The sequence below is a fragment of the Crassostrea angulata genome, chromosome 9, assembly GCF_025612915.1.
Source record: "Crassostrea angulata isolate pt1a10 chromosome 9, ASM2561291v2, whole genome shotgun sequence".
NCBI lineage: Eukaryota > Metazoa > Mollusca > Bivalvia > Ostreida > Ostreidae > Magallana > Magallana angulata.
Genome location: NC_069119.1, coordinates 9,012,365 through 9,039,331, shown reverse-complemented (window position 1 = coordinate 9,039,331; position 26,967 = coordinate 9,012,365). Strand labels below are relative to the sequence as shown.

The 26,967-nt window shown below is 33.2% G+C and overlaps 2 pseudogenes; one reads left to right on the top strand and one right to left on the bottom strand.

The window, feature by feature from the left end:
* Window positions 1-11,064: 11,064 nt before the first annotated feature.
* Window positions 11,065-11,755, top strand: LOC128163459 (uncharacterized; annotated as a pseudogene).
* Window positions 11,756-11,788: 33 nt separating this feature from the next.
* On the bottom strand, window positions 11,789-14,672 carry LOC128163327 (uncharacterized; annotated as a pseudogene).
* Between the last annotated feature and the right edge of the window lie 12,295 nt (window positions 14,673-26,967).

Genomic DNA, 26,967 nt, shown 5'->3' with positions numbered 1-26,967 from the left:
CCTAAGGTTTAGTGCACGAGGATGCGGCTCTGGTTGTTTTGTTGACGTTAAACAGTGAAATTATAAGTTACAGACGGGAAGTAGAATAACACGAAAAGTAGATGGATTGGACATCACCATATACACTATACACCGGTACGTTTCTGACATGTGACGGTGCAACATGCACACGACACGGAAGGTCAACCCTTTGCAGGGAATTAGCTGGAGAGGTATAGGTATAAAACCCCGAAACATTAGCGAAATATAAAAGGGTTGAAATCCCTATAAACCACTGTGCAGACAAATTACACATTCTGACTAGTAATTTCCCTCAGAAATCGGTGATTGGCCTTATAAGGAGGGAATTGAATGTATTTGTGCTGAATAAGAACCGAGGAAATTCTAGTTACACAGTTCTGAAGACACTCATCCCCTGCCTACATTAAATTGTTTAACAAGCATTCTGAGAGTATTGCATAAGCAATACACGCCCCTTACCAGTTGTAGAGATTTGTGAAAACAATGCACTGTTATGCAGAATATCATTTCTTACCGTCTTCTGTACCTCAAATCAACAGACCAACCTGATAACGAACCCGATTGTAATAATACAAAAAACCATGTTGATTAAATTTACAACACAATGCTTGACACTATTTTACAGAACTTATTTGTTTGTTAGAAACAATACAAGAAATGGTCCAAGTAATACACGATATTATTACTGACTACATACTTTCCTCGTTTATTCAATACACACCGAACCCGATAACAAACCCGAACATTTAAAAATTGGATTATAAAAAAAAAAAATTCTCGAAAATATGTCAACCAGTGCCTACAAAAGTGTAATCTTGATCTGTGGTTTGACATTTTGAAGCTGTTCAGCAAATTTCATATTATTCCTCAGACACATAACGAAAAAAGTGTGGAAATCTGAATACGGACAGACATACAGACAGATGGACAGACGGACTGACGGATGCAGAGGAAAGCTATAGTCCCCTCCGGTGGAAACCGGTAGGGGACTAATAAAAATGTCCCCTGCCACCTGTTAGGAATTTCTATTCTTCGGGACGGTATGTTAGTTCTATGGTTGAGAATGTGTTTGCAGCGATGTAGCCAAGAATGATGTCTGCCAGGAGTCACTGCATTAACCTTCTTTGGAATGGTGGAATTATCAGTTCTAGACGTCTTAAACTGCTGCTGTAAGCATTGGAAAACTTTACCAATTTGGATTGCATCTCTATCGTGAGTTGTGCCTCTATTTGACCACCCTCTCTCTTACCTAAGTTGACTTTGTGCCGCATACAAGATAGTCTTTAATCATTTTATCTTCTGCTCTCCAAAATACATGGTCTTTGGGTTCTAGAGGCAAGCAAGTTATGCATTACTCGAAGTGTACTTTGTGTTTCGTTATGAAAAATATACCTCAAAAAGACTTGATTGTGCTTGGGCTCTGCATTCTTGAAATATCCTGAAATGTGCTTCCAGTTATTTACATTTGTCTTCATCGAAGTACAAGTATTGTAAACACTTCGGCCATTTTCTCCTGTCCATGACAAAAATATCAACTGTTTTGTTCCTCCTGTTCTACACGTGCTGTCTGGATTTTTTTTCTAGGCATCGAGTAGGTTTGCATCTGCGGTTGAGAAATACCTGCCAGACCCATTCTTTGATAATTGCCCTGATAAGACTTCTATTCTGACACCATGCTACGGGATGTATGGCCCATAATGTTAATTGTCAAAGATGACTTAATCTATCATAATAATTAATAATTGATTAATTAATTATCAATATCTTTAACCCTAATACATCAAAAAACCACTGTTTATTTTTATATGTATTAGTCATATTATTACGCATGTTTTATTGCAAAACAAAGCGCAAATTTTCATACACTACAGTATTTGTAATAATAATTATAGGTATGTGTTTTCTTCAAATAAGAGTAAAAGCGTCATTCACGATTAAAAATAGCCTACAAAAAGTATCAATCGGATCAATGTACGTCGTATATGGTGTTTTAAAAGTAATAAAAATGTGGAATTTTCAAAATAAAAAAAATAATTACCACGAAAACTAATATCTTCAGCAGTTTTCGCTGACTTTTTTATAATTCAAGGAATCATAATTTGCTGACAGGTTTAAATTACAAATTATAATGTATATGATTATTATATTCATATCAATTACGCAGCTAGTTTCTGATACGTGTAGAGGCTAAGGAATTTTCAAAGGTTATGTCTATGTTTTTACATTTACCATTGAGTTCCATTTATTGGCTATTCTTGGGTTTGTTTATCAAGATGTTCTTTTACATTAAATGGCTTTCCCGTTGTATATAACTATGATATGCTGTCATTACCAACGTATTTTTTAACATTTTAACGTTAACGCTTTTTAAGACAACCTTTTGACTTTCAAAATACAGTATAAAAAAGAGACCCAGGGACTGCAAAGCTCACATACACAGCATATACCAACACCCTAATCAACGCAGCGTAATCATATCAAAGCAACGTAATAAGGTAAAAAAAACAATGTTTAAGTTTGTACTTTTTCAGTGGTTGTTGCGCTATAAGCATTAATGCATAATAATATATAAAACTTTAACTTTGCAGTTCTAAATAGCTTTATAGATTTCTTACTTACACATTACCATACTGATTGTTTGGGGCCATGATATATATCAATAATAAATTATATTTTTTATCATACTTGGAAGATTTCCCACAGTCAGATCCAAAAGGGCTTGCATAGTTACTAGTATTTATCATGTTTTATAGGCCTAACATATAAATTTAATTATGAAGTTTGTTAGGAACACACAGTGTAATATATCTGTCATAAATGTATTAATATATCTTAATGTATTGTAGTTTTACTGCTTAATGAAGGCATTTAGTTTCCAAATTATCTCACTCAACTACCCTCCACTTTATCATTATTACATTTACATGATAAAAAGTTATGTTAGAAATGAGAAAGTGATAATGTCATGTTATAGATATACTATGTACAGTACAATATTTGTGAAAAGAATAATAATAAACTTTACTTAATATTGGCTAAGTGTTTCTGTATGGTCTTACAATACTCTTACAATGAGGCTATTTGACCTTTGCACTATCGCTTTTTGGACAAAGATGCGAGAGTGCGAGGTTGCAAAGGCTACAGTGCGATTGCGCCGATACGCCGATCCGAAGGTGAAAGTGCGAAGTTTTGAAGGCAGAAGAGCGATACTTCTATCGCGCCGTCGCCTTCGCATCTTTGCACTCTCGCCTTCACAACTTCGCATTTCGCCCCTGCCTTTTAATATTTGTGGAACTCTCTATTATTTAAAGATGATTTTAGCAAAAAGACGAACTTTTAAGAATTTAGAATAATTGTATTTGCCGTGGGATATGGTTCCAAGGCATATTCCGTATTATGTGAAATAAATAATATTAAATTTTTAGAATGTTCCCCCTTTTCTCCGTGAACTTAATTATAATATGGATTTGTTTAAGATGCGGGGATGGATTATTTTGATCTAGATCTGTGCCTGAACAAGAAATGTCACATTATGAATTCAAATGTTACAGTGTTTATTGTGTTAATTTAAGGTAAACAAGCAGTTAGTTAGTGACAGAAGTCTGGAAGTTCATGTGTACATTTTATGGTGAAGATGTTGTGTGTAGTATGCTATAGTTAGGCAGAGTCAGCACTAATGTGTAACAAATATGTCACATAACACGGTCAATTATTAATAAATATTTATTGTAAGCATACCAATAATATCTCAATTAAAAGAAAGCGGTCTTTGCATCAAATTATATGATTTTAATCGAGTCTTGCTGAATGCAATAAAAAAAATCGAGTGTGAAAGTGCGAATGCGAGAGTTTGAAGTTGCAAATGCGAAGGAGCGATTAGATGGTAGTACCGCTCCTTTGGTTTCCCTGCTTTGCACTTTCACCTTCGAATTGTAGTTTCTTCACACACTTTTGCTCCTTTTCAATCGAACTTTCACCTTTGTAATTTAGCACTCTCGTCCTCACATCTTCGCATCTTCGCACTTTTGCTTATTTGCCTTCGCAACGAAGAAGATGCGAGAGTACGATGATATTATAGCAAAGTTGCGAAGGAGAATAATTGATAGTAGTGTCACTCCTTCGCCTTTGCACCTTCCCACTTTCGCCATAGCACCTTCGCACTTAGTATCTCCACGCTTCACTTCGCATCTTTGCACTCTCGGTTTTTCGCCTTCGCTCTTTCACCTTCGCATCGGAGTATCTTTGCACTTTCGCTCCTTTGCCATCGCACTTTTTTACCTTTGCAACTTTGCACTTTCGCCTTTGCACCTTTGCGCTTTCGCCTACGCATCTCCGCGCTTCACCGTCGCACATTTGAACTTTTGCTCCTTCGCATTCGCACAATTCCCACTCTCACATCTTCGACCTGAAGGCAAAGGTCGAACCGGCCCTATCGGAACAGCATAGTTATGGAGAATAAGGTGAAAATGTATAAAGTTTATGACAACCGTATTAACAATGACAAAGACAAGTTGCTGTAGTTTAAAAAAGGACTGCAATACGTGGACCATTTGCATGTGTTTCCAACGAAAACGTGAAAGCCTTAAAATTATCACAGATTCCACCGACTCTAGCCCCCTGCTTTTAACCACTAAAATTGTACTTTGTATTAAGTATATGTATAGTTGACTTTTAATCTCAGAATTTAAAGGGTTCATCCTAACTAAATAATTATGCTCTATATTTATGAAGATTTCATGTATAGTATCAGGCATTCGGCGAATTCTACTATTTGTGCACACATTACGCTTCGCACTACTTTGTTAACTTTGCTGTAACAGCTTTGTGTAAATCATTTTCATATTTTGATGCATTTTTCTTGAGATTTAAACTTTTATACAGTAACATAATTATTCAATCATCTATTATATACGGTCAAATAATTATTCAATCATACTTAAATGCTTAAATAATTTTAATCGGGAAGTTCTCGCCTTCTATAAAAGTACACAGGGGCTTAGTTATTGGATAGTGAAGTTCTTAATTATTTGTTCCCGAAGAAAAAATTGATTAAGATTGGTAATCTGAGATGTATTTCTGTGTATTGCATTTAATAAATACACTGAAACCCCCGTTTCAGTCATGTTAAAAAGTGTATTCAATGTACATTAAAAAAAGTAAAGGGACGACACTCGCCATCTTGGATTTATAGGGGGTCCTCGTTTCAAGCTATGTTTTAAACAAGGTTTCAGTGAATTTATTTACTGCAATACACAGAAACACACATAAGATTACCAATTTTAATCAATTTTTTCTTCGGGAACAAATAATTAGGAAATTCACTATCCAACAACCAAGCCCCTGTGCATTTGTATTCGGAAAACAACAAAACATTGCAAATTATGCTACTTGATGCATGTTGTAGTTTCGGCATAACATTACGTTATTTCATAATACTGACAGTTTATATCAAATGCCGATCATTTCTTTAAAAGGAATACTTTGTTTCTGTAATGTTTACCGACAACTGTACAATTACAGCGCCTTTGAACTTATATGTGGACACAGACCACAATTATTTTTCCCTCTTATTCCTTTATAGAAAAATAAATCATATAAAAAATTCCACCGGCTCAAATGAGTTCAAATACAGCATACCTATAGAATGACACTAGTCCAACAACATATCCAAACTACAGGAAAATCAATCGAGAGGGAACTGAGATATGGCCCCTAAAATAACCCCTACCATGAAATATTCACTTTCACTTTGGAATTTGTGTAAACATTAGCCTCTTTACACCCTTTCTATTGCGCCTGTAAAGATAATTTTTCTAAATTTTTTCCTGCCTGTATTTTTTTTCAAACCTTCTTCTTTCCATCCATGCCATAAAAGGAACCAAATTCGGCCATTTAGTACCCCTAGGAATTTTTAAAATAATACATACATTTTTAGAATGGAACAACTTGCGTGGTCAATGAGCACGGGGTAAAAATAGTGGTATGTGACCTAATAATTACACAATTCTTCTTTGATTTTGATGAAACTTGGTAGGTAGATACTTATACCCATAATACACCTCCCTCTGAAATTTGGCGGGAATTGTGTATTCTGAATCAGAGTTATAGGCCTTTGAAATCTGGTCCAGGAAGGCTGAAATAACATGCAAAATCTAGCACATTACACACAATATTCAAATTTCAAGAGCTACATTTAACATTAATTACTTGTCAAAAGTTTCATTAATCTATTACATTCATTAACCTAACATGTCTACATGATGATGCTAATGATGTTTTAATTCTTTTACACCTGGAACTATTTTTTGGAAATTTTTGAAAAAAATATCCCAAATATGGCTAAATTTTTCAGAAAATGCCAAAAAGGAAACATTTAATCACATGCTATGAGCTTGAAAAAATATTTTAAAAATTCTGCATTAAGTTTGCTATAGAAATCAGGTATTTTGATAAATATACAGTGGCTAATCCGTTTACATTAAGCAGATAATCACATAGAACCATTCACACATTTTCAGGAAATGGCACTTGCTGACCAAAGTAGATTAACTCAGAGTACACAGGGCTGATATGGATAGGCATAAAATGCCTTTTGAAACAAAACTAACAATTTAGAAGAATTTAGAATGAATTCTATTTGTCCATTCATTACATATACACTGAATAAATTACTTAAATGTACCCTAATTTATAAGGAGCCTTGGTTCATGAAAACTGTACTTTTAAAACAAAGGGAGAAAAATCTACACATTAAAATCCAAAGTAAGGATTTTTTTACAAACATTAACGAGAAACTTTTTTAGAAATTACAAGTCCATCACCTTCTTTCAGCATTATCTGGTGTGATTAATCTTAAGGAGATCATACCTTTTGTAGCGAGGATTCACCATTCAAAGTCATGGGTTTCTACATACATTGTGCATTTAGAGGTGAAAATGTCTGGTATGTTACCATGAACAATGATGACCAAGACTCAAATTAATGATGAGAGTGCCAAAAAGAGCACGGGTAAAAAATAGTGGTATGTGACCTAATATGCATACGGCATGGAATCCCGATCCCGAAACAGATAAAGCTGTGCTAGCCTGGTTCCCTGAGCTACCCATTACGCACAGGAACCAGGCTAGCTCATGCGCAGGCTGAATGTTCCCCATAGCATCCGGTTTAACCTCGCTTATATATTTTCTGCGTGGACCTCAGGGTCCACGCAAATACAACATACTACGGACTGATCATAATGGGGATTTTGATCGTTAAAAGGAACCATAATACGGACTGATCATAATGGGGATTTTGATCGTTAAAAGGAACCTAACCCTAACCCTAACCCAGAACAATTAGAGAGCGGTGAATGATCAAACTATAAACAAACGTCAACTGGTTTATGCAGTAGAACACTCAAAAATATCATACATATAATACTTTACCAGTAAAACATACACAGAAAGCAATAGAAATTGTCTGCTACGATAACAATGAACAAATGATAACTTACCAGAAGAACATTCTGTGTAAGGTGATTCTTGATCAATAAAAGGTATTTGAGAATCACTCTGTGAATCACTTTGGTTTGAAACATTGTTACTTAAAAGGTGTGTACCCTCATCATGATCTGCAAAACAAAATTATATCCTACCCTTTAGTAGCTTACTACATTAAGACGTATCTTTTAAAACATGACGTCAAAAGATGGCAATTTTAATTAAAGTCCCACTTGTACAATGATAATTATCACAGAAATGAGATACTGATATCGAAATGGGCTCATCTAACGTTGTTGGTACAGGAACAGGTGTAGTGATATGATAACAAATTTAAATTTTACAACTCAATAAACATTAAAGACATAAAGGTCCTTCAAATAGTTTAAATATTATGAATAAGATTTATAAATTTTAATCCATAGAGATGAAGCAAAAGAAATATTTCGACCAAAAGGAATAATTAAACATTTGAAACTCCAAGCATGTCAGACTCTCATACGAAAAAAAACGATGAACGAGTTGGATGGGTTTTCATCAATTGGAACACAATGTTAAAAGTTGTTTTGGTGCAAACAGAGCTGAATTCAATTTTCCTTATAGTATTCTATAATAAATTTGTTGTCCAGTACACCTTTTGGGAGAAAAGGTATGAACAATAATTAAAACATCGATTTTAACTGACATTGATTTATGTATACTGAACAATTTATCTACATTCAAATCAGTTTTTCTCAAATTCAACAAAAGAGGTTAGTATAAATGTAAAGACTTGCACCTTAAGTTATATAAAGTTTTATGGTTTCAAAGAAGAAGTGATAACTATTATTTAAAAGGGGGCAGTTATTCTACTAATATCTCTAGTTCCCACTAATTCTCTTAACAATACTTCCAAAGATGAGACTCAGAGACACTTATTTTGAAGTAGACTGAAGTTCATAACAATATAATGAAGATCTCACAGAATTAAAGCGTTTAATCTTATACCGTAATTGATAAACTTAATATATGGTTATATCACGGGAGTAAAGCCCAACTGAATTCTGGGTTCACTTTCGGATTTATTTTGAATTTACTTTGGGTCGGATTTTTGAAAATGTGTGTCCACTCGGGGTTACCTTTGGTTTAATCAGGGTTTACTTTGGGTTAACTCGGGGTTAGCTTTTTGGGTCCACCAAATGAACTGAAGTGTAAAGCAAACCCGTCTTTTATAAAAACATTTTACTGCCTGTAATTCCTGCCTGCCACTTGAATATTCCAAAAACACATGTACCATCTGCTTTCAAGTGTGTAACACCGAATGGTGTTTACTTTCTGTGTCCATTCTGGGTTTATTTTGGGTTTACTCTTGGTCCGCTCTAGTAAACCCAGAGTAAACCCAGCAAATAAACCCAGTGTTTAGTTTGGGATCACTTTCTGTTAGGTTAGTCTTATCGGTACTGTATATATACAAGCACAACGACTACCGACAGATGGTCTACATGTTGCATTATTATTATTTTGATTTGAATAGCTTCTTAATCTAGAAATGATTCGTTTTGAAAAAAAGTGTTTTTAAACATGTTAGAATTATGATCGTTTCCTGTAGCCCGATTGATGCATTCAAATCAAAAACTGTGCTTTACAATCAGGGACCTTATTCACAAAGCCTCCGTAACGTTACCGCACCCGTAAACGTTGCGGAAACGTTCCGGAATGTTAAATCTGGTATTCACGAAACTACCGTAAATTCCGCACCCGTTAACGTTGCGGAAAAACTCCGTAAAACTTGCGTCTATTTTACGGAAGGTCATGACTATCCGTAAACCTTCCGGAAGTGGGGCACTTGTTTTGATAGTATTTTATTTATTAATTTATTTTTATTTTGTCAATCGCATTTTTGATGTGATATAAAAAAAACATACTGTAATGTTTAATATATTGGGACGTATTTTAAAAACAGCCAGCTGCCTCATCTTTAAACAATCCTTACCGTTTAAATGACATATTAATGAACAATATAGAAAACATTGAGTTTTCAAATTTCACAAGTCTAGAGTTTCCTTCCCGATAATATGGGATTTGTATGTCTTCATTTTCCAAAATTCGCTAATATAACGTCATTTATTACTGTTACGTTATTTGTGACGTCATTTTCAATGCAATGGCGTTTCAGATAATGTTCCAGCCTTCAAATAACAGAGTATCCATTAGAAAAGATAGGGTATTTCGAGATCGGTCACATCCGTTAGATATCTACGATGACGCTGAATTGATTCGACGGTACCGAATGCCAAGACACTGCATACTCGATTTAATAGATACCCTATCAACTGACTTAGAGCCTCCAACGATGAGATCTCACAGCATCCCTGCATCACTACAGATATTTGCAGCGCTCCGCTACTATGCGACAGGCTCGTTTCAGCAGGTATATATAATTATATATATGAACAATACTTATCATAATGTTAGATTAAGTTAAGTTAAGAACATCCAAATATCAACTTAGGACATCTTAAGAGAGAGAGAGAGAGAGAGAGAGAGAGAGAGAGAGAGATGGCCTAATTTTGTCCTCTCTCTAAAATTCTTATTTGCGACAGGGATAAAAATTCAAGTAAAATTCGGCTCATAGAACACAATTCAGATGTACGTCCCACTAAATATCTCCTCACTTGTTTGAAAAAAAAGTTTGCTGTTAATTTCCAGTCAGCTGCAAAAAAAAGGAATTAAGGCCACCTACGTATATATATATATATATATATATATATATATATATATATATATATATATATATATATATATATATATATATATATATATATATATAATCCAATTCAGTTTAGATTTTCATCCCTGAAAAAGAATATGTAAAGAGGGCAGTTAGGAGCAATTTTGGAGACAGTACATTTCGTGCAGTCCGTGATTTTGTTTAAGTTCTGCAGTTTCTCTAGAGCTATGAATTAACTAAAGTTTCCGTAAGAAATGGACTAAAAACAATCAGTAAATCTTCATAATCTGCTGGGAAAAGGACTTCCAATGTTATGATAATACTGAATACTATTCAGCTTTCCCAACTACTTCAGATTAATTTGTTTGTCCTGTAACATAACACGAAATTAAAACTTTGATTGTGCTTTAACAGGTTATCGGAGATATCTCTGGATTGAGTCAACCATCCGTTTCAAGAATTATTCAGAAAACTTCAAAAATTTTATCTCAACGAGCCAATGATTGCATAAAGTTTCCCACCACCCCCGCAGTCCAATTAGCGGTTAAACAAGGCTTCTCCTCAGAGTTTAACATGCCCAACACTTTAGGATGCGTGGATGGGACTTTCATTGCAATAAAGCCGCCAACAGAGAGAGAAGATGCATACGTGTGCAGAAAGGGATACCATGCCATCAACGTCCAGGGTGTGTGCGACAACCGGAAAATACTTACCAACATTATTGTTCAATGGCCAGGCAGCACACACGATGCCTACATTTGGGGTAATAGAAGGTTGAGAGAATGGTTGGAAGGCCAACCTTACATTGGGCATCTCCTGGGGGATCAGGCGTACCCTTTAAAGCAATACCTGATGACACCGCTAAGGAATCCCACACGCAGGCTGACCGTGCCTTCAATGCTGCCCATAAAAAGGCCCGACAGAGGATTGAGGACACATTTGGGCGGTGGAAGAGCAGATGGATGTGCATACACAAATATGGTAAATTTTTCAAACATTAAGTTGCAATGATGCAAATGTACATGAAATTTTATTATATAACTTTATTTCTATTACCAGGTCGATCTTAATGTAACCCCCCCCCCTTTCTCTCCTAATACACATCCTTAACAACTTTGTAGGCGGTCCATTGACTGTAGCACTTCCCACAGCTGTGGACGTGATTACCTCAACTGCAGTACTCCACAACATATGTGAGGAGCAGGGAGTCCCGGTTGAAGTTCTACAGGAGGGCGATGATATTGATGACAGGGTGGACAACGTCGTGCAGGATCGAAGTGGGCAGCAAATCAGAGCCATGATCATCAGAGATAGGTTTTAGGTAAAACAATTCTAAGAAATATCTCTCATGTTGGCATGTATAACTGTATTCGTACTAGTTATTCACTGCCCCCCCCCCCCCCACTCTCTCTCTCTCGATTTGATATTTTTGTTATACTTTTTTCATTATTTAAAAATCCTTTACCCTTTCTTTTGTAGATTTTTAAGAAGATTAAAATCGAATGCAATGGAAACAGTTTTAGTTTAAATAACAACAATTACACAGTGATAATTGCCTGAAGATCTTTCGAAGTGTATTTCATTTACCATGTACGTCTTTTATGTTTTTTTGTTCTAATAAATAATAACATTCAATTTCAAAAATATGTGATCTTTTTCCATTAGACTCAAGAATGAAACTTAATATATTCAATACAGGTAACAAAAGTGAAGCGTTAAAACAATTTGAAGAAGATATAACTTAATATTCTATGGAAAATATCCCTTAAATTTGCATAAATGCTCCGTGGAAGAGCTCATGGTCCATTTGTAGGGTACGACGTTCCTCTGGTTGTTTGTATGCGGTACAGACACCCCTCGTCCGCTCCTCCATCTCCAACCGCCGGCGCTCGATGTATAACCTCTCCCGCTCTATACCAAGTCTCTCTTTCTCGACATCCAACCACTCTCTTTGAATTTTAAATAGTTCTCTTTGCAGCAACAGGCTATAGGAAAAAACTTTATTAGACGTATTTGGTGGAATTATAATGTTATATAAAGCGAATCATTTAAATTCATCCTAAACTCATATTTAAAGAATCAGAAAAAGTTTTTAAAACATAAGCCTAGTGTCCGTTATTTTCTAGATAATAGAATATATCGCGGTTCAAATTCACCTCTCATGTTCCTCATTTTGAAATGGGCGTTGTCTTTTTATTTTCTTTGTAACCGTTAGGGGATCTGACGATGTGCACTCAGTGAAACTCCCTCCTTTGGGTGTGTTTTATGTTACCCCTTGACTACCCTGTCCATCTTGTGAGGGACTCTCTCCAGAGATGGCTTTGCTGGGTGTGTGAAATGCTACAGGAACGCCTTGTCCATCCTGTGAGGAAATCTCTCCAGAGAAGGCTTTGCTGGGTGTCTGAATAGAATTTTTTATTGAAAAAAGTAATGTTCGCACACTGCCAACAATGTTTCAGGGTCACAAAGTTGGCAAAAATTAAACGTGACTTTTTCCCTATACAGGTGAATCTGGGCGCCTGTAAAGTGCGAAACGAAATCGAAACGAAACGAAATGAAACGAAATCGAACGAAACGAAACGAAACCAATCGAAACGAAACGAAACAAAACGAAACGAAACCAAAAATCGAAACGAAACGAAACGGAATTTATACAAAACTAATATCAATATATTTTTGAACCATAAAAGATAAGTACATGTATGTTTCAGATTACCGCTGTAAATTTTTAAGCCGATTATCCGAAATTCCATAACTGATTTACATTCCTATACCTTTTAATGTTTCTAATTTGTTTTATTAAATGAAATTCAGACGGAGAGAGAGAGTGAGAGAGAGAATGAGAGAGAGAGAGCAATTATCTTTCTATCGATTTGAAATATTGTAAAAATGAAACGATCGAATACAATGTGATTTAGAGCATACTGGTTTGGTTACCAGTTTCTAACATGTAATAAGAATTGTTTTAATATGTATAGCATGAATTTGGACGTCGTAATTTCAATAAACAATATTAATTTGCAATTATAAAGATGTTTTTTACCTGTGTATTACCTTAAATCAAACATAATCCCCTCTTACTCTCCCTTTCAAACGCACGCACATTGTGTTTGATTCATTTTTACAATATTTCATATCAATATTTAAAAAAATTCGTGTGGTTGGAATGCCTCCATATATACTGTAAACGTACTATACTATAGGGTGCACGCTATTTGGCGGAATATAATTTTTCAACAAGTTAGCATGGATTTGATTTAGCGCATTTCTGAATTTACCTTTTTATCTACTTATATATTTATCATTTGGCAATGTACTTGATTTTGCGGACGCCGTTTGCCGCCAAAAACGCAAAATATAATACACAGCCAAAGGACTAATGACAGTTTTTTAATACGTTTACAGTATAATAATCTTTATATTGCAAGTTAATTTTGTCAAATTACGACGTTCAAATTCATGCTATACATATTAAAACAATTCTTATTCTTATGTTAGAAACTAGCAACCAACCAGTATGCTCTAAATCACATTGTATTCGATCGTTTCATTTTTACAATATTTCAAATCGATAGAGAGAAAATCGTTGTTAGAATGTCCCCTTCAGTATCATCATCATCATATCTCTATCTCTCTTTCTTTCTTTCTCTCTCTCTCTCTCTCTCCCAAACTTGCATATATACTTTGCTATGTGATGTCGCTGATAAGTTTTTAGTTCCTCTCTCTCTCTCTCTCTCTCTCTCTCTCTCTCTCTCTCTCTCTCTAAACGTCTGAATATCATTCAATGAAACAAATTAGAAACATTCAAAGGTATAGGAATGTACATCAGTTATTTACATAATTATATAAATTTTGCAAATTTCGGATATTCGGCTTAAAAATATACAGCGGCAATCTGAAACATACTTGTAGTTATATCTTATGGTTCAAAAATTTATTTCAATGAATATATTTTCACTTTTATGTAGTCAAGATTGATATTAGTTTTGTTTAAATTCCGTTTCGTTTGGTTTCGATTTTTTGTTTCGTTTGGTTTCGTTTCGTTTCGTTTCGATTGGTTTCGTTTCGTTTCGTTCGATTTCGTTTCGTTTAGTTTCATTTCGAATGTCCTCTTCCATACTGCTAAGCGGCAAAATATCTAGCTTCCCGCTCCCCGTCTTACACCGCTCTTTGTGTACGGCAGATGCCCTTTTCTTGGTCCCCCTCTTCACATCGTCCCATTTCTTTTTCAATTCGTCAACGGTTCTTGTCGAGAAAGATACCGCGTTGACGGCCTCCATCACTTCGAACCACGCTTGCTTCTTCTTCGAGTTATTGATTACATCACTGAATTTTGAATTTATGATGTCCGATCTTTCCTTAACACCTTGAACAAGCAGTTCAATTTCTTTCTCGCTGAATCGCGGCTTCTTCTTTCTATCCTCCATGATCTCGCAGCGTTGTCGTTATAGTGACGTCATTTTCACGTCATGACGTCACAATTTGAACCCTCACGCAAAATACCGAGGTTTTATTTAAAAAAGCATTACTTTATATTTTATGATATTTACACTTTTGTTAAACTTTGAATCATAGTATGTTAAACTCGAGTTTAAAAAAAATAGGAGTTTGAATCAGTTGATTATAATATAACAACAACAAAGTATTCAATATGACATAAAATTATGACAATATGTTTTCATATCCTTTAATAAATCGCCCCCCCCCCCCCCGCCCCGTTTATTATCTAGTAAAACAAATCGTGTAATCATTTATAAAACTTTGACAAAATATTACATAAATTTGTCATATAATTTATGTGAAAAGGCACTAACCATTTAATATTTCTAGTATCGATACATTCACTACTTTATTTCTCATGGGTCACATATAAACGTGAATGTTTTCATGAATAACCCAACATACTCAGCAATTCAGATAAAAAAAAATACTAGAAGGCTTTTCACAATTGTTCAATGCAGGTGCCCGTCGAGTGCGCAAAACTTCCGCAAAATTTCCGTAAATTTCGTTTTGTTTGCGGGACCATAAGATATTGCAAGTCGCAGATTTCCAATGCAAACATAAATTCAAATATACACTGAATGTTGATAATGACTTTTGGTTGCAACAGAGGTATTTAAACTTTTTAAAATGTAGTTACTTAATTAAAGGTAATTAAAAAGAAAATCCTACAAATTATTTTACTATGATTGAGATTTTCTAAATTGTAAAAATATTAGTTATATTTAGTACGTTCAAAATGATATACATTTTTGGTCTTAAATGGCAATGTCGCTAAATGAAAACAAAACATTAGGAATTTAGTGACAATTTTTATTATATTCACGGCCAAATGTCCTTTCTATTCATTTTTGATTCATTTTTAAAATGATAATCCTGAATGAGGATAACATTAAAACATATATGTAGGATTTTCTTTTTAATTACCTTTAATTAAGTAACTCAAAAAGAAGGTCATTGAACTACATTTTAAAAAGTTTAAATACCTCTGTTGCAACCAAAAGTCATTATCAACATTCAGTGTATATTTGAATTTATGTTTGCATTGGAAATCTGCGACTTGCAATATCTTATGGAAATACGGCCTATTCACGGAGTATGAGCACAGGCTCTCTTGACTTTTAAATACGTTTATTATTGCAATATTATATGAAAGGTTCAAATTAAAATAAACAATTTGATATTCAATGTTTACTTATGAAAAAAATCGATAAGTATAACTATTTCTTCATAAAGAAGATTGTTCTGTAAAGTAGCTAGCACAATAGTTATAGTCACGAAGGCGAACTATATAACATATTGATATGGCTGTTCCATGTAAATTATATATAACTGATTAAAAGCGTATACAATTGCTTTAAAGCAACGATACTCAAATTCTTCATACAAATGAACACAAACATAAATGAAAATATAAACATGGAATGCTTACTTTTGGACGTAGTCGGTCTTAATGCACATCAAATCTTTGCAGACAAATCATCGTACCGCTATTACACGCGGTATTCAATTTGTCTGCATAGTCTGGTGTGTTATACGACCGACGATATCCACAAAAAATAAGAATTCAATGCCTAAATGACGCACAGAAAATGGTTTCTCATTATTTTCGGTTGATTTTTTTAACATCGAACAAACGTCATCCTTAATTACATCTGTAAACTGAAATTCAATTGAAGCTATTACATTTTCTTGATTTAAATAGCGGTGCTTTATTTAAAAGGTTTCGTATTTTTGATTTTGTTGGTAATTGAAAAGTTTAATTTTAAAACTCCGATAAACGCCATTGGTATCTTCTAAAACTCGTAAATTCTTTGCTATTTTTTCATACAATTTCAACTACATTCAGGTATGAAACCGGTGTTATCTAAATCATTGTAAACTTACCGACGAAAAACATGTTGAGAAAGCCAATGTCATTACTAAGCAGAAACTTCGTTCATTATGGAGTTTCATCTATAAAAACAAAGTTTGACAACCTTTAAATATTGTATAGGACCATACATGTAGTATACGGTTAGACTGTAAGCACGTTTGACAGATACAATCACTATTGAGTGAAATGTGTGACAACCAATTCTGTAGAAAGACACAATTCCACAGGGTCCATCATTTTCATTAAATTTATGTGATGTTAGAAAAACTTAAGGACTGCAAAACGATATGATGTCATAAAATACTATCAGTGAAGACACGTATACAGTGCACACACAGTACAAGAGTTTGTCAGCATAACAGTTTATAAACTAGTGTAAAACAGACAACAGAATAGATCCAGATATACTTCGCATATTGTCCCTTTTAATTACTTCTGAGAATAAGTGCGAAATAAATATCATTAATAATAAGTAAACAATGTTACCTAGCTAAACTACAAAAAAACATAACAAAGTTATGGAAATATTTTCTTGAAATGTGTTTAGATTTTATACGTTTACATTTAAAATTATTTAAAATTATAAATAAAAGACATCACTTTGTTTAAATACACGTGGCCATTATTACTTGTTTTAAATACTGTGGTTTCATTAATTTTCGTGGTTATCAATTTTCGTGGATTTTCTGAAAACCACAGTTTCAAGGATGCATAATTTCGTGGCCAATGATCCTATCAATACAAAATGTTTTTTTTTTAATTTAATTTCATGGATCAACTTAACAACGATATCCACGAAAATTGGTATTCAACGAATATTGATGAAACCACAGTAAATTAAATATAAGTACATTTTATGAATCTTTCAAATTTGATACACAAACTATTAACGTATTTAAGAAACTATTCACTTCATGATATGACCTATCGATGTGCATTTAGTCTAAACAATGGAGATGAATCTGTCCAAACTTCATTTAATATTTACTTTTAACGAATCACAAATCACGCATTTTTAAACGATAAACAGCTTCTTAAATTTATGTAAATTGCAAAAATATATAAAAAGCATCACACAAATGTAGGTTTCCAAATGATAGATATATGTCAAAACCATTCATTGGAAGAGACAGTTACATTTGATATAAGACGAATTTCGTTTCTGAAACGACTCTTTCAGTCGGTGAGCAATTTTTGAACGCGGTTTATAAGGATAGAAATAAGTAGATGCACGTATGCCATGTAAAATTGTGTACACAATTTGTTGTAAATGACACTAAATGTTTGTCTGCTGCTTTCACATTGAACGCAAAATGATTGTAAGTCATTAAAGTGCATGTGTAGTCCATGTAATTTGAAATAAGATACCTTGTGTTATTACATTAAATATAGGGTAAACGTTACGACATAAACATGTGCCTGTACATGTATATATTATTTCGAGCTTCTTTATAAAAAAAGAAATCTTAAAAAGACGATGTGAAGGGGAAACCCTAAAAATAATGTGGGAACAAAACAGGCCACAAAAAGTGAGATTTTCAGTTTTAGACAGAAGCCTTAAAGAAAGGTATTCAATAGCTCTCAAATAAAAAAAAATGCAATTAAACTTTCAAACTATGAATAAAAGTAAGGTCTTCTTAATGAAATAATACACAGATTTCAATGTACCAGGGGTATATAGTATGATTCGGGGTTTGACTTCAAATAGAAAAATGTTAAAATTGTAATCTACAAAATGTAATATTTTATAATCTAATCAAGTATTTAAAAGACAAGACTAATTTAACAAAAAGTGGTACAAATCATAATACATTTACCAAAAACCTCGAGAGAGTAAGTTTCATGAATACTTAATGTCTTTATGTTTTTATTCTGTGCTGAAACGGCACTCCCTTACCCTGTTGAAATTAACTAAAAAAAGATTTTTTAAAAACGCTTTAAAAAATTATTTACATATTAACATATTATGAACTGCTCCAAAAACCCTAATAATCTCTCCGGCATCTGAAACATATGACTCAACCTTAGCATCCAAGCCTGGGAAGTGCATCACAAAATGATTTATTTATTCAAAATTGGTATAGATTGACCCAATAATTACTGAGATTTATCTTTCAAAAATTACCTGTTCTAAACACTTTAGCAACTCCAAAAACCTTAATATCATCCAGCATCGGAAATCTATGGCTCAGACTCCGCATTCCATTACTATCAAAAGATGCACCAGCCATGCCAGTTTGGTGAATTTTGAACCAGTAACACATTATTAGATATAGTCATCAATTGGACTCCTCCAAAACCTTATACTTCTCGTGCATCTGAAACCTATTGTGCAAATTCAGCATTTAAGCCTGTCAAATGCAGAAGTACCTTAAGATTCACCCCCATGGACGTTTGGTGAAGTTAGAAACAGTAGTGACTGAGATAGGGTCATGAGAGGGCATTAGCTCCAAAAACTTGAACCTCTTCCAGCATCTGAAATTCACGGCCCAGATTCAGAATCCAAGTCTTTCAACTCCATAAGTAGATCCAGTAATAACTTAGTTAAGACAATCCAAGTGCATCTGCTCTATAAATTCTAACCTGTTCCAAAAACCTTCTAGTATCTTCAATTAATTGCCCAGATTCAGCATTTAAGTTTTAAAAGCACAAAAGTAGGTCTAAATGCTACAACCTATAAAGTGTGGTGGGGATATGACATGTACATGTAATAACTAAGATACAGGAGGATCGTCTTCAAAAATAATATTAACGAGATCCAGATATATATATATATATATATATATATATATATATATATATATATATATATATATATATATATATATATATATATATTCTTTCGGTGTTACGGTTTATCTAAAATCCTTTAAAGTGCAACTTACAGATAAAACACTTTTTCTTTTATTATTTTTTATCGAAATGCACATGGCAACGAATAGAAACTTATTCTATGTTTAATAAATAAAACTATAATAACTATTAAAAAGTTTCCAATACCATCTAAAGTAATAATATTCTGACCTTAGCGCACAAATTAAACGCTATTTTTAACACTAACGATTCTACATGATACAAAATTATTCAAAGCTGCATGGTCCGCCTAAGGGCTATTACAGTATCAAATAACTTTCCATACAAACCAATTATCTTCGAAAGTATACCTTTCGCTTATTTACACAAGAAGAATCAGTCTCCTTTAAAGGTTAAAAATATTTAAAGTAAATAAAAATTATTTCTTTAGGGGCATGAAACCCCAAACCGAACTGCATCGTGGAAACGTTTAGGAAATAGAACCGTGTCGTCCCCTGAATGATTTGATTTATTCAACCCGCATGTTAAGCATCCATTGTAAACAAAACAAACTTCAAAAATAGTATTGAAAAATGTAATTATTGTTTGTTTTTTGTTTTTATTTTTTGATTGGCAACATCTCTTAATATATTTAGACTCTATAAAAACAACGTCAAAATCGTAAAACAATGATACCCGCCTCGATGTCAGGGGCGAATGCTTATACGTGTCGAATTAACGCGATACCCTTTTAATGTATATGAATTAGGTAACAAATAAAAAGTATGATTTAATGATGTAAAATTTTAGGTATGACAAAAAACAAGCTATTTTCAGGCAAAAATCGGTGTTATTTTAATCTCAACATAACTAATATAGCTTAGTATACAAATATATTTGTTATGTTTTTATGGTATTAATAGCATAACGTAATGGTTATTCCAATTACGTGTGTTTCATTTATAGCCCTCATTATGCGTAAATACAATGCTTAATGTTTCGCAATGGTGAAATTTTTTTTTTCAAAAACAAAAATAATTATCAATTAAATTGAATTGTAAAATACTCTTTAACCACTCTAACCTTATTTCAATTTTTACATAGAATTGCCGAATTGTGTAATATTGACACCTTACCCTTCAAATGTGTCCTTTAAAATAAAACCAAACAAAGCATTTTTTAAATGGCTGGCTTAGTGTATTCGTTTATTAATATGGAGCAGTTTTTAAATTGCTGTTAAGCGTTGTGTTAAAACGAAACGGATTGGAGATATATATATATATATATATATATATATATATATATATATATATATATATATATATATATATATATATATATATAATCAAAAAAGAAAATGAACAGTTTCAATGTTTCTAATCAGTAGCGATTTTTGGATTTTAACATCCTTCTTCAGATGAACGTACATAAGTTAAGCTTTTAGGTAAGTGTCTGTTTGACTCCATTTGACACGTACGTGTGAAATTTTCTGGTCTTGTTGCATAAGTGCCCTAATACGACCTGACTGTCATAGTAGAATTTCATATCATGAATCTGTGTATCATGTTGTTGCTCGACAAATGAAGCAATTGCCAGAAAAGCAGCGCATAGTTTTAACCATGGAACTCTATATCCGTGGTGAGGGGCTAGTTTGAATTTTCCGGTTAGTTTTCTCCCATGTTTGTTACTTTGACATAGGTGACAGCAGATATAGCCTTTTCAGCTCAATCCTTTCAGCATTCTTTAGAAATACTGCAACACATCGCCTAGGTATCTTCACATCGCACAGGTGATGAAGAGAACTTCGACACGACCGCCAGTGCAGGAATATGTCCATAGGAAGAGGATCGTCCCATACCAGCTGTAATTGTGTAATATCACGAAAAATAAATTTCCCAGCCAAATTGACAGGTGACAGGAATCCTATAGGATCGTACAGGCTATGTAAACAAGATAGCACACGCTTTGTTTCTGGTACGTCTTTGAGATCTGTTGAGAAGATAAGTACATTGAAAATCTAGTGATAAATTCCAGGTTAGGCCTAAACTGTACTGTGCAGGAGTTGCATGTAGATCTAAACGCATATCGCTTTAATCCTTTGCTATATCTTATGGTGGTGAAGCACCCTTACAATTTGGCTATTAGCTCAATTTGAACTCTATTTTTCAGAATTGTCTGTGTCCGTAACAAAATATCTAAAGCTTCATTGACTGTTGGGATTAGGGTCAATTACTTTAAAATGTAATTAAATACTTTCAAATACATTGGTAATTTTATCAGCTACTTGCAATTACACTTTCATTGCTCTTTTTCAATTCCATGAATTGCTTTCAATTTCTTTGTCAAGTGTAATTAATTGCAATTCAATTACTTTAGTTTTATTTTTTTGAAATCTTGAGAACACAGTTATGTAAAACAGCATAAAGATACACAAGACTTTATTTTCGGTAATGTTTTGAAAGGTTGGAGTTCAGTTTAATGAACATTTATATATTTTGCTTTTAAAATTTTTAAAATATATTTACATTGAGATTACATTCCTCCAGAATTATAGAGTTCATGGATATTTCTTCACAAGAGTTTACTATAGTAAATTTTTATTCATATAATATGTTTATTCAGAAAGTACAACTTTGGGCAGTACAGCCCATCAGTCTATAAAATAATAATGACTATAATTCACGATAATACAATAGTTTGATTCCCTTGAGTCTAAAAAGGAGAGTTCTTGGGTACGAGACGGGTTTACACCTGAGCAAAAGTAGACCTTTACCTATTGTCAGGGGCAGTGTTTCATGCTATATAAACGTATTATGAGACATTAAATTATTGTATAAACAAAAACCCATACCAAACAGGTATACAAACTAAATATTATTATAGAAAATAATAACGTTTATAAAAAAGTTTTAAGAGACACATCATACAATGTGAATACTTTGGAGCATGCATGTACCATGCATGCATTTTATTTTCCGTTTATTTTCTCGTTCTGAGAGTCCTTTATTTGCTTGAAAATGACGGAAAAGCCTTAAATATTGTTATCTTTTTGCCATATAAAATGTAAACATGTAAACTGTATTTTATTTTACAGACAAGCTCGAAATAATGAAGTGATTTTATTGAAAACAATATTATTTATGTGAAGCATACAGTAATTTATACCATCTCCATAATAAAATGTTATTTTTGTCAATCTCCGGATTAGTCATGAGTACCGTTTTAGATTCTAATATTACAGACTCCATTAATTTGATCATGTGATCTTTGTTTACCCCAATTTAAGAAGGGGGAGGATTATGATTAAGTTTTTTGGATTTTAAAGTGTATTGCTATTTTCAATTGAACACGTTGTTAATATAATATTTCAAATTGGCAAAAACAGAGCAAAGTAGACTCTGGTTGAAAAAAATTTATATAGGTCATATGAGAGAAGCATGGACGATGGTATAAGGGGACATTATAAATCTTATGTCAAATGACTTATCACCAGTTGAAACTGCACTTCTCTTAAGGTAACTCCATACTCATAAAATTCTCTGATAAAAGTTGAAAAACAGAACTGATTTCCACTTAATAGACTTAAATTTCATCAATTATTAGAAAAAATATACATGTATCACACTTTGAGAAATCAGATAAACATGAACTAAAGCATATTTTAGCATCAGAAAACTGTACTTTTTTGTTACAAGTAAAATCTTTGTAGGCAGAAACTTTTTATCTTTTTTTAATTTTATGGTCAAATGTGTTAAAACTACAAACATATTTTAAAATTGGTTGTTGGGATTAGAAAAATTATCATTGAGACATGCAACTGAGAGAAAAGTCCAAAAAAGAGTTATTTCCCCTTAGCATATATAAAATGTATTAAAAAAAATTGAAAATTTAGGATAAAATTAAGCTGCAAAAATATCTTGAACTTAACAGTATTTATAATTACATCCATGTGATTATATTCACATAAAATAAATAAAACTATCCTGCACAAATTTTAAAGAATTCAAAGTTTTACAATAAAGTATGACGTCACATACCACTGGATCTACTTTAAATAAATTTATTAACGGCGGCAAATTCTAAAATATATTCTTTAAGATATTTAGCTACAGGTCTATAGTCCCCCATCTAGAAAAATTCGGATGGTAGTAAATGTAAAAGAAATTTCGGTTCGAGAGCTACAAATAATTAATACATGCATCCAATGAAAAAATTTTGCTTCGTTGTTTAAGCTTTTAGAAAATCTATAAATACTTGCTTTAAAATTTATTTCTATACATTGTGTCACATTACTATTTGTAGGACAAGCAGAACCAATATTAGTCCAGTGTAAAGCAGAATAATGACCCCCGTAAAATAATGACCGGGGTAAAATGACTCCTGTAGAAAAATGATCCTTTTAAAAAAATCATGTTTTCATTTGCCCCTGAGGGGCCACAGGTGGGGCCAAATACACAAAAAAAAACCTAAATTTTCAAAAATATTCTTATCTACTCCAACTCATGTGAAAAAACACTGAATGCATGGTTATGATTATGAAGCCCTTTACCAAAATTGTGAAATTCATGGCCCCTGGGTCAGGGGTTCAGACTCAAGGGTGGGGTCACTTTGACCATATAGTGAAAATGTATTAAATATTCTTCTTCTCTACTGCCATATATATATTTAAATAAATCTGATTGCATGAGTATGATCTCTTCTAACTCCTGTACCTAAATTGTGAAATTCATGACCTCTGGGACAAGGGTTTAGGCCCTAGGGCGGGGGCAATTTAGCCAATTTAGCCATAACGTGAAATGTATTAAATCTTAAGAAATCCTCTTCTTTACTCCTACACATGTGCGGGAAAACTGATTGCATGGTTATGATGTCCACTTACTTCTCTACCTAAATTGTGAAATTTATGCCCCCTGGGTCAGGGGTTCAGGTCGTAGGGGTGGGGAATATGGCCATATAGTGTTGATGCATATAATGTTTAAATATTTTCTTCTGACAGCTTTTAAAGAAAGAAAATAAAGCTATAGCTTGAGAGGGGCGAAAACACTCAAATAGTGTATAGGGTAGGGGTTCTTAATGCAGGGTGTGGTCAAAATTGTGCTTTAGTGTTTATGTATATGAAATGTTTAAAAAACGTCTACTGAATAAAAACTACCTGCATGTTAAGACCTCTATGAAAGATTCCAGGAAGAAAGGTGGTTGTCATTTTAATATTAATACATTAATTATTAAATTAAATATTAATTATATATAATTATTATATTAATAATTTTTCTACTTGAAAATGAAACTCAATAATGTGCGTATTTGAGACTCCTCGACAATTTTGTTTATTGGCTTTGGTACTCAGGTGACTGTTAAGGCCTATTGGCCTTTTTTTCGACAACTTTTCCTCAGTGAGGCATTAGAAATTAGAAAAAAAGTTAGAGAAAAGTTTTTTGAAGCCCCTTTCTCTGATAATAGGGACCAGCCTTTTCCTTCATACCGAATAAAAGATCTCGGTAACACCCACAACTTTTGATATACATATTGTGAAAAGTTATTATGAGGTGGAAAACTAGAAAGAAAAATACGTGAAATCTTCTTCCAAACCAGCCAAACTTTGAGACTCTGCCACCAGCCAGTTAAAGCTAAACCCATCTGACTAAAAGGGCCGTTAATATTTACTAAAAGGGGATAAATTTAAATTTGGATGTGAATTGTATCAAAATGACACAACAACATCGCACTGCATGTTGTCAGACCTAAAAAAAATTTCAAAAGAATCATTGAACAAACGAGCGAGATATTAAGGATCATACATGTAATTGTCCACTAGAAAAAAAAAGAATAATAAAAAATCTGAAAAATTTTCATAATAATTTTAAGGTTTTCCGTTCGAAACGGAAGGGAAATAAATACAATTATCGAAAAGACACAATCAGTAATATTCATATAAAATACTTAGCTGCATAAGCAAGTAGTAGAGCCAAATCAACAACGTACTAGCTGAGACTACGCATTACACTTGTTATCTCAATAATGTGCTGGATTCAGATGATTTCCATCTTGTCTGTACATACAAATCTGAGAATGATAGTTTTCTAAGCTCTGTTCCAATGCTAAAAATCACATCTCTTAGTTTAAGTTCCCAAAGGATTAACAAAGAGCAACTGTATAAACAGTTTGAATCTCTGCCAGCAGGAACAATCACAAAATCACAGAACTTGGTGACTTAATCGGGCATTCTGGAGGTACGTGCCCTCCTTAGACAGGTCTCTTCCAGCTCAATCAAAAATTTCGTCAAGTACAAATACGCGGTATTATTGTCTGTATAGACCTATGAGTGTGATTTGCGGATTTTAAAGACAACTTGTATGTTATTGAAGTTAAAAGGTACACTGTTATATGCAAAAAAAAAACACAATATAATTACAGATGGTTAATTTTGTATGATTATTGTCGACATAAATATATTTACATCTACAGAGTATGATTCCCTTTATTTCTTACGGAAGCTTATAGTTAATTCATAGCTACATAAAAACAGCCAGACTGAAATCGTCACGCCCTGTTTATCGATTGGTCGAAATCTACAGCAGCTGAAACTGACAAGAAAGTGACATGACTGAAATTGACACGCCCTGTTTATCGATTGGCCGATACCTACAACTACCCAAGAAAAATAATGGACTGCACGAAAAAATCATGATGATGTCAAACTCAAAGTCTCACAGGAGACGATTTGACTGTTTCTTTTAGCTAACGTACTTATGAATATTAGCAGTAATTTAGTGAATTTTACGCTTTTTACGCTCAATTTATTAATTAGTTAAAAGAAAGATGTTATAAAGCGGGTTGTGTATTTTTTCTGCAATGTCGCTACCTTCATATTCCGAATGAGTCACAAAAGAAAGCATTCTTTTTTTGTTTAAATAATTACATTGTCACGTGTTTTTCGTCTATAAACTTCTTTGAACGATCTGTTGTTCTTAGGGTATACACGCAAGGAGGAGCCAAATTGGAAACTCTGAAACAACTGGAATAAATTAATGTTTTTTTTAGCAACATTAACTTATCGATTCTTGATTTACAAAACTTTTATTTATTATTTACTTTTCACAATACAGTTAGTTATTATTCATAAATTATCATATGGAACTATTTATGAGCCAATCTCGAAGCAAAACGTCACTTAAATGTAATCGTTTTATGTATATGTCAAAGAAGCAAACACTTAAATTCTACCTCATATCTGACGAATTGCTATAAATGTGTGAATGAAAGTAAAGACAAGTTTAATGTCTTAATGTATAAACTGTTTGGAACTGATACTAGATTATAAACGGTTGTGTATCTTTCTATACTGTGTCTTCAGATGATATAATCACGACATAATTATTTACTTACATGTAATCAATGACTGACATATGAACATGCTGTGATATTTATGATTTACAGAATAAATTAGTTTATATGATATATTTGTCACTCAAAATATTTAACACTGACTGATTATAAAGACTAATTTAACGGCTTTATTTTATTTTTCACCTCTTATTGTACGAAAACGATACTTCAGTGCTCAGTTTCGTGAGTCATACATGTTT